The 8462-nt window shown below is 42.5% G+C and overlaps 1 long non-coding RNA gene across 1 annotated transcript; it reads right to left on the minus strand.

Annotated features, from left to right (window-relative positions):
* Positions 1-2476: 2476 nt before the first annotated feature.
* On the minus strand, positions 2477-6567 carry LOC131591660 (uncharacterized). Its single transcript, XR_009280433.1, has 3 exons — positions 6437-6567; positions 6066-6158; positions 2477-2593 (listed from the first exon to the last, which is right to left on the minus strand). It is a non-coding gene; the product is annotated as an uncharacterized LOC131591660 (long non-coding RNA).
* Positions 6568-8462: the final 1895 nt, after the last annotated feature.

Consider the following 8462-nt stretch of genomic DNA (forward strand, 5'->3'; position numbering starts at 1 on the left):
TTTTCTGTTTTTTAAGGTATTAATTACAATCTGCCAAGTTCGACCAAGAGACACAGTGTCCTTGCTCTTTTCTGTAATTGCCATTTCCCAGATCAGATCCCTTATATCCGTCCCTTCCTCAACTGCAAAGAGCAGTGAGGGCACTACTAAATGCCTGTGATAATTAGCCCATATAATGAGCATATCCAGGTCTTTTTCCCTGGCTGCTTCGCCTCGTTTAACGAGAATACCAAGAAGCAGTTTTTTAGCTGCCGCAGACTCCACATCCATTTTTCCTGCGGCCATGGCGGGGGGAGGGTAGCGACACCTCTCTTACACCTCTGTCTTCGGACTCCCCCAGCGACTCGTGCCCCTTTATCCGCGGGCCGCCTATCCGGTACCGATCCAAGGCAGCATCTATCTGCACTCAGATTCGCTCCACGAACCTCGGTCCAAGGCCTTGTCCCACCATGCATGGACCTGTCAAAGCCCCCCTGCCCGCAGGGTCCTGTCCGGAGTGCCAGATATTGAGAGACCGCCAGCTATTCACGACCCTTCACAGAAGTAAAAGTGAACGCTGTTTATTTCTATCTTTAGCACACTTATATAGGGTTTTACAGGGTCCGTGGGCTAAGCAAGTTACTATTGGCTAACACACACAGGTTTACATTTTTTCTCTTATACACAAGGATGTTGTTTTGCTTTACTCTCTCTTCTGCAGGAAGGTTTCAAGGACTTTAGCCTTTAATATCACGACTTATTTCAAAAGCTGGTTTGTGCAGACAGGCCTTTACTAATATAGAAAACATATCAACACCTGGGTATACCCTTTGATCCATAGTCTGCAAGATCCCAACAATCCAAGTAATTTCCTCATCTCCCTTTTTGAAGGGGGCGGGGAGAGATAGAATTCCTGCAATCCTCTCAGGGTTTAGCTTTCGGCTACCCTTGCTTATTAAATGTTCGAGATATTTTACTTCTGATTCTACAAATTGCAGTTTCCCTTTTGATACTCTTAGTCCTTTTTCCCCAAGGAAATTCAAAAGTTTTATAGTACCCTCCTTAACTTCACCTTCAGCTTCCTCTGATAACAAAAGATCATCAACATATTGGATAATTTGTATTCCAGGAGGAGTGGGGAAAGTTTGTAATATTGGTCCTAAAGCTTGTCCAAATAGCTTTGGAGATTCAGTAAACCCCTGTGGTAATTTTGTCCATCTCAGTTGCTGCTTCCTCCCAGTAGTTGGATCCTCCCATTCAAAGACAGAGATATTTCGGCTTTCCTCAGCTAATGGACAAGCCCAAAAAGCTTCTTTAAGATCTACCACACTGAACCTCTGGTGCTGGGGTGGGACTTTGCTTAGGAGAGTATAAGGATTGGGAACTACTGGGTAACGGGTCCGAGTTCTTTTGCTAACTTCCTGTAAGTCTTGTACTAATCTGTAATTCCCATAAGGCTTCTTTACTGGGAGAATAGGGGTATTATGAGGAGATTTACAAGGTTCCAATGTCCCATCTTTTATTAGTCCTTCTATTACTGGTTTTAAGCCTTCTCTTCCTTCTAAGGATATGGGATACTGATGCACATGTATGGGGCATTCTTCTCTCTCAATCGTGACCCTTATGGGGTCAATGTCCAGTCCTCCCCTATTTCCTTCCCCAGCCCAAACTTCCTTGTTTATTTTATCTTCATCTTCTAAGTCAAGTTTTAAAACTTTAGCAGTCATTCTCCCTTCTTCAGGTATAACTCTTATTCCTAGCTTTACTTATAAGTCCCTCCCCAATAAATTGCTCCCTGCTCCAGGGACCAATAAGACATTCCCCATCCACAGTTTAGTTTCTCCCTCAATTACCACATCTTTAATGACCGGAACTGTAAAACATTCTCCTTTTGCCCCTGTTACTTTTGCAGTTTCTTTACTTACATCACAACCTGTTGGAATACGTAATGGACAGGTTCTCTCTGCCCCTGTGTCAACTACAAACTCCAATTCTTCCTCCTGGGGACCTACTATTAAGGTTATCACAGGCTCCAGATGGTATTTGTCCCCCAGAAAACAGAGCCTATGACACCCCTATTCTTCTTCTGGGCCGATCTCTCGGAAAATTTTCTGGTCCTTTATTTGGTGAGGACATTCTCTCTTATAGTGCCCTTTCATCCCACAGTAATAACAGGTGTTCTTGTGAAAAACGAGGTTCACTTGCTTAATAAATTATAAAAGGTTTAATATAAACAAAAATACAATTAGGAGACAAAGATAATAAAGCAAAGGGTTAAAACAGCCGGGTGCCCTGGCGCGCTGCCAGGAACACACCTGATATCTTTGGAACACTCATTTTATCCCATTCTGCTGTGGGGTTTTAATGCATATTTATATTTTTCCAATAAGTATTTTGCATGGCTATGCCCTGAATCCGCCTTTTTAGAGCATGCGTCTTAAAGATTTTATTTCTCTTTATCACATTTTTATTTGGGCTGCGCTTCTTTCTGCAGGTGGTCAGTGTTGATAGCAGCCTGGGCCCCATCATCTGTTTCCTGGAGGTTATCTGGCTTTGCACAGACAGGACATTGCTCTAATGTCCAAAATTCTTCTTGACCTATGCCTAAGACTTGCTAGCAGGAGAAAAAGAAAAAGACATAGCAAAAGCATATAACATACAGCATTCATCTTAATACTTGCGAAAGCCAATATCACAATATGGATTTATAACATTCTTAAAATGCTCTTGGGATTCTGTTTGTACTGTGGTTCTGGTTTTTTCCTTTTCCCTGTCCCTAAAACCTGGATGCCTAGGGGTAGTATTTGGAGGCTTCAAATTTCCCTGGAAACTACTTTCTCACATAGTTGTTATCATGATTTTTGCTTCCACTTTAGCTTTTTCTTCATCCTTTCTGACATAAACTCTTTGAGCCTCCTTTAATAAATCATTTAAAGATTTGTCATGCCAGTCTTCCATTTTTTCCAGTTTTTTCCTAATGTCTGGCCAGGCATGGGTGACAAAATTAACTCTCAAAAGGGTTTGCCCTGCTATTGTCTCGGGGTCTATCCCAGAATATTGTTTCATATCCCTCCAAAGTCTTTCTAACCATTCAGTTGGGGTCTCCTCCTTTCCTTGTTGTCCTTCAAATGCTTTTTTGACATTTTGCCCCTGAGGTGCTGCCTCTTATTCTTTTGGTTATCAGATTACGATAATCATTCATATGTCTTTGTCCTGCCTCATCATTTTGATTCAAATCGGGGGGTACCATTGGCATTTTCTGGTCCGCTGGTAGTCCTTGCTGGTTTTCCCTTTCCCATATTTTTATTCCAGCAACTCTGATCATCTGCCTCTCCTCTTGGGAAAATATAATTTTCATTATTGATTCCATTTCTTCCCAAGTAAATATGTTGGGACCTAAAAATTGGTCCAATTGCTCAGCTGTGCTTATGGGATCTTCCAAGAGTCCTTTTATTTCCTTTTTCAAGTCTGACTTCTGAAGAAGTCAAAGGGGCATTAACAAATCCTGAACTTCCACCTCCCATTGGAACTTCTCATAATGAGAATAAACTAGTAGCCTTTTTGTCTTGTTCTGGGGAGGAGTCGGGGGAAAGCTGCTTTTTAACTGAGCTTCCCATATTTTGATATGGTACTTCTCCTTTAAGGGAAAAACTCTTTAGAACCGCAGTGTCCATGGCAGGGGTTGATGGGATTGTGGAGGCAGGGATCTGTCCCGCAACTGAGTCCTCCGAGGGGGGGCGTAGGCAGGGACTGTTACCGGAACCGCAGAGAGAGTGGAGTCTCGGCAGAAACCAAACCGGGGCATGGACAGTCTGCACGTGTCTCATGGGGTCAGGAGCAGCGGTGCTCAGCACGGCCGGCGCGGGCAGAGCAGCCGGAACCGGGGCAGGCGGGACCCCCGGCGGGGCCACCGCGGGCAGAGCAGCCGGAACCGGGGCAGGCGGGACCCCCGGCGGGGCGGCCGCGGGAGGTGGGGGGCCAAGCGGGAAAGGGGAGGCAACACTTCTACGGGATCCCAGCCTTTTTCTTTCATTTTCTCTTCTCGCTTTATCTTTGAGGTTTCTGATACTTCTAAAATTTTTACTCTCTCGGAGTTTATGTCACCCATCCAGCATGCAGCATATTCCTTCTATTCTGGATTAAACGGTTCTTTTGAATTTACAAATACGTTTAAAGCCTGACAAATCCAAATTTCAAAAGAGCCACATCTAGGCCAACAAACGTGGTCAGATCTTACTTCCTTGTTTGCCCATTCTATTGATACGCGGATAGAAAACTCTATAACTCGCAGAGTAGTTGTAAGAGTAGGTATGAATTTATTCAGCGCCGAGGTGCATGGGGGATATCTCTTCCGAAAAGCATGCACACTTCTGAGATTTGGCTTTCTCTTTTTATCTTTTGTAAACTAGGGTTGCATAATACGCCTAATACATATTCATTTCCTAACTCCGCCTGTCCTCGCTTCATATTAAAATTAGCTCCACGCCCCTTTGCGACTGCGCACTGCTCGTTTTTGGTCAGTTCGGTGGTCGTCTGGAGGGTCTCTGGGATGAGGTCAGCAATTTTCTCTTTGGCTGAACTTTCACCTTGTGTTCTCGCACATGGTCTTTTTAGTCCTTTGACCACTTTTTGGACTTTGATACCATTTTTTTTGGCTTAGGGGTCCAAAGAATCTCTTTATCCTGTGGTACCTTTGTCTTTGCATCTTGTTTGTGTATTTTAGCTCTTTATCTTATTTTGCAGTCTCGCTCTTTTTTTGCTCTTGTCAGTTCCCCCTCTCTTCTGGTCAGGCATTTCTTTATGCTTAATTTTTAATTCTTAATTTCTCTGTTTCACTGTCATGCAAAAATTAATCATCTAGACTTTATTCTTTTTTCTTGTACTTGGATTAATATCCCAATTATCTAACTCCCAGAGGGCTATCTTGGAGTATTTCTTCTGGCAATTTTTTTCTCCCTTTGTTTTTTCCCGAACCCGACTTACCGGTTTTCTGCCCCATTTTTTTTTTCTTTTTTTTTTGTATTTATCTCTACCAACCTGAACTACTTCCTTCCCCCCCTTCCAGGCACAGAAAAACTTTTTTTCTACAATACAATATTATATAATAGCATACAACACAATACACCTTCTTCAAAAAAAATGAAATTAAACATAAATTCAACATTTTGTTTCATCCATTCTCTCTCCTTTTATTTCTCTGTCTCCTCTTTGCTCTTCCCGAAATCCCAGACTTTAAACAAAAACACAGCCCACTGCTGCAAAAGCTCACAACAGAATCACACAGGGAATGGTCTTGGGACTTAGGGAAACAAAAGCTGTAAGCACAGGGTGCCCCCCGCCCCGCCCCCCCCCCCCCCCCCCCCCCCCCCGCCGCCAATTGCAGCTAATGCAACACACCGGCACCACTCTGCATTTTACTTGCACATCTGGTTCAGAAAGCGCTCCTTGAGATAGTCCCACACCAGTCCTCAGACCCCCCCCCTTCCAGGCACAACAAAAGTTTTCTTTCTCAACAACCTAATACAATCCACTTTCCTCCAAAAAAAAACAAACTCAACCTTTAAATTAACAACCACACAGTTATTTACTCACATTCACTCATTCTTACTCACAACCCGACAACAATAAGATACTTTTTACTTTCAAGTTGTTAGTATCTTCCCATGGGTATTATAAGGTCTTAGGTGTTCAAGGTTTCTTGAATTCAGACCTCAATCTGGCTGCGTTAACTCCAAATTTCTTAGGTGTACCCATCAATTTGGCTACGTTAACTCCAAATTTCTTGTGTGTAACCCTCAATTTGGCAAAGTTTTGGGGGATCCTCACTTTATCCCGTTCTCCCAGTGGACTGTGCCGGGAAAACCCTCAGCTCCCTTTCCCGAGGGGCTAACCCCTCCCCTGAGACCCAGTCCCAGTAACCCCAGGGTGTTTTGCAACCCCCCCTTCCCGCTCCCCCAAAGATTACTAACAATCCTTTTTCTTCTTTGGGTCTTTGTGCACAAGAATTATGGAGCCAAATACCGAGGTTTAGGGAGCCTTTTCCCTTTCCTTTGCTTTATTTTTCTCCTTGTCCTCAGAGTATTTACCTGCAGCCGCTGACTCACGCCAGGGGAAACGGAGCGGGGTCTGCTGAACTCAGCAGGGTGCGCGCTTTTTCCCGCTCAGGATCCTCCAGTGGTCTTCAGAGGCGAGGTGTTTATCCCGGGCGAGCCCACAGTTGTGAAAAACGAGGTTCACATATTTTTATATAAAATTTTAAAGTTTAATAAAAAGACAATTAGGAGATAAAAATAAAGTATACAGATACAGCCGGGTGTCTCTGCATTCAGCCAAGAGAGCACACCTTACTAACAAAGGATTGTCCCTTAAAAACAGAACCCTACTACATATCCATAAATTCTCATACATATTCATACATTCTTCTTAAGTTTTTGATGCTCCTTTGTTTAGTTTTTACCTTGCCCCCTTCCCAATAGATCAATCTTCTTGGCACCACGGGGTTTTCCACCCTCCGATAAGGATGCAATAAATCCTTCTCTTGGAGATCTTGGAGGACAAGATAATTTTAAGAGTGCAGGGGGGTCTCTGACTATCTTTTCAGTCTCTGGGTTATAGAAACAAAAAGTAGTTTGTGCTTTTATATCATGTTATAGCCTAAAATATTTATGTATTATACCAGTATTTCTAAATTTCATCAATAACAAAAATAAAAGAAACTATATTAGTACAACAAAATTTTCTAACCTTATACATAACATTCATTATAATATTTGTGAAAAGCCAATAACATAATATGCACTTATAACAATAATAAATTAAATTCATATCTCTAATTTGAGCCTGTTTTGCCTGTGACAGTATTTGTTGAGTGATCTGTTCTGGTCCTTATCTCAACCCATGAATCCTTTGTTATTTGTTCCCTGTCCAGTTGCAGAGGGGAGTGATAGAGGCTTTGGTTGGTGCCTGGCATCCAGCCAGCATCAACCCACTATAGCTTTCAAGCTTTTTTCTTGTCTAAACACCTTTGTATGCTTTGTTTTGTTTTGTTTTTGTTTTTTAAATTATTTCTAAGGGGAAAAAGTGTATTGTCTCTAACTCCTGAGATTTTGAGCTATTTTCATATGATACTTGAGAGATGGACTAGTGGAAGTGCCTCACCTAGCCTCTGCTGCCACAATCCAAAAAGGAGATGGAATTCCTGTGTATAACAGCTGATCCCAACAGTTGGTGGGCTGAAGGAACAGCCACAGGAAACCCCTGCAGCCCTGCTGAGCGGGTAGCAGATGCCTTGGCTGCACACCTTGCTTACCCTATGGGGAGCAGTCATGAGATAAATCCTAAGCAAACATCTCTGACTGACTGACTGTGACTCAGATACTGGCTCCTGGCCAACACAAATCTTCCGGTATGAACTGATTTGACTGCTAATGTAGCCACCTTGCTCTGGTATTCCCATACAATGATTCTCTTCTTTCAAGCCTTTCCTTCCTTCATGAGCAAACTGTCTATTCATGTTAATCTCAACCTTTTACTCTTGCAGAGTGCTGAAGAAAATTCCAAGGATGGTACCATATCCTGGTCAGTAATGACCCCACAATCCTCCCTAGCATGGTGGAGTGTGATGACATATGTCATGCTTTAACCCCAGATGACAACTAAGCACCCCACAGCTGCTTACTCACTTCCCCCCCCCCTCCCCTGTGGGATTGTTGGGAAAATCTTTATTGTAACAAACAGTGTTTAGTCTTGCTGATGCTGACATCTCAAGAATCAGAAATAGTTAACAATTTGTTCAGTTACAGGGAATGAGAAGGGGTTATGAAACAAGGTCCTGTCTAATTCTTGCAAAATGTGGAATATATAAAAATTTCATAAGAAAATATGTTCTTTGATGTTTGGTCTTTGTAAACTTTCAAGCCTAATAAACAAGACGGGAGATTTAATCTGTGAAACAGAGCACCTTACAAGCTCTGAGTGATGTCCAGGTGTTAGAAAATCAAATTAAAGTTTAGGGCCTGACATGCTTCAGTGATCTCGGACCTAGGAGCGAGCCTAACAAAGATTGGGAAGAAATGCAGAATTTATGGGCTACAAGGACTTTTGGCAGAACTCCCAAGATAAAGAAGAAACTAATAAAGCCAACTCAGCAACTGTGCCAAAATCAGCTCAAACTGGGTAAAAGTTAATTCTGGCAGGGGGAGATCACAACCAGCAACCCACAGACCACCAACCCAAAAGAAGAGAGAAACTGAGCATGTGGATTAATTAGCATGAGAATCTAGAGAATCATTAACTAGTAGAAGATATAATGCTAATTAATAAGAGGACTATGCAACTTATAGAAATGAACACTAATTCCTTTGTTTGCTAAAATGTATAAATAATTAAAAGTTTTGATAGTTGGTGTGCGTGTGTTAGGAGGAGTGATTCCCCCACACGCCTGGCACCAAAATAAAGTAATGCCTGGTCTCTGATACTGAAAT

Source organism: Poecile atricapillus, chromosome W (genome assembly GCF_030490865.1).
Source record: "Poecile atricapillus isolate bPoeAtr1 chromosome W, bPoeAtr1.hap1, whole genome shotgun sequence".
NCBI classification, from domain to species: domain Eukaryota; kingdom Metazoa; phylum Chordata; class Aves; order Passeriformes; family Paridae; genus Poecile; species Poecile atricapillus.